A 925-nucleotide genomic window follows, 5' to 3' on the forward strand; every position below is an offset into this window, starting at 1 on the left:
GCTGGAGGGATCCCCGGGACTGAAGGGATCCCCAGCGGCCGAGGGGAGCCCCGGGGCCGGAGGGAGCTGTGCTGAGCCTGTGTTTCGCCAAGGTAAAGGGGGGTCGAGCAGGGTGCGCAACACCTTTCTGTGTTTTAAACCCGAGTCGCATTTCGGGAGAGATTCAGGCTCCTCACTACTGCGTCGGGGGCTTCGTTCCCATTGAAATCTACCGGAGCAGGCAAGCGCTCCTGACACTTCTGGAGAGGCTCTGCACCGCCCCAGGGTCACCTGCACCGCACCGGCCTGTCTGGAAAGAGACAATGGTAACAGGAAGGTGTCTTACTCACGGAACCCACCAAATACACACGCTCACACATACCTATGTGTGTATATATATATATATACACACACATATATATGTATATACATATATATATATGTAGTGTGTGTGTATATATGATGTGTGTACAGTCTCAAAAATTAATAATTACAGACATTCAATACCCAGCAACTTAAATACCACAAGTCTTAAATCCACTTTGCTCGAGTGGGTTCCAGGCTCCGCAGGGTGAAGTGCCGTGTTCAGGGGTTCGAGTGGCCGTGAACATCCAGCAGTGCTAGTACAGACACCTCGGACTGTCAGTCCCAGTTCTGCCCAGCCTGTCCCAAACAGGGACTGTCACTGCCACGGCAGCACACAGCCACTCTCCCCTGGCTCCGTGTGATATGGCAAAGTTTGAGTACCTACTTTTAAAACTCTTGCCAGAGTAGACTTTTAATCTCTGGAAGGGAAAATTGACATGTATATTATTAAAAACAGTGAGTAAAATGTCTGTATTCAGTCAGACATAAAAAAAAAAGGAGGAATATTGACACTTTTAAAAAATTTATGAATGTGTTGGTGGGTATTTTTAAAATAAAGATGGTTTCATTAAACGCTCTT

Source organism: Corvus brachyrhynchos, unplaced genomic scaffold (assembly GCF_000691975.1).
Source record: "Corvus brachyrhynchos isolate BGI_N302 unplaced genomic scaffold, ASM69197v1 scaffold398, whole genome shotgun sequence".
Taxonomy (NCBI): Eukaryota; Metazoa; Chordata; class Aves; order Passeriformes; family Corvidae; genus Corvus; species Corvus brachyrhynchos.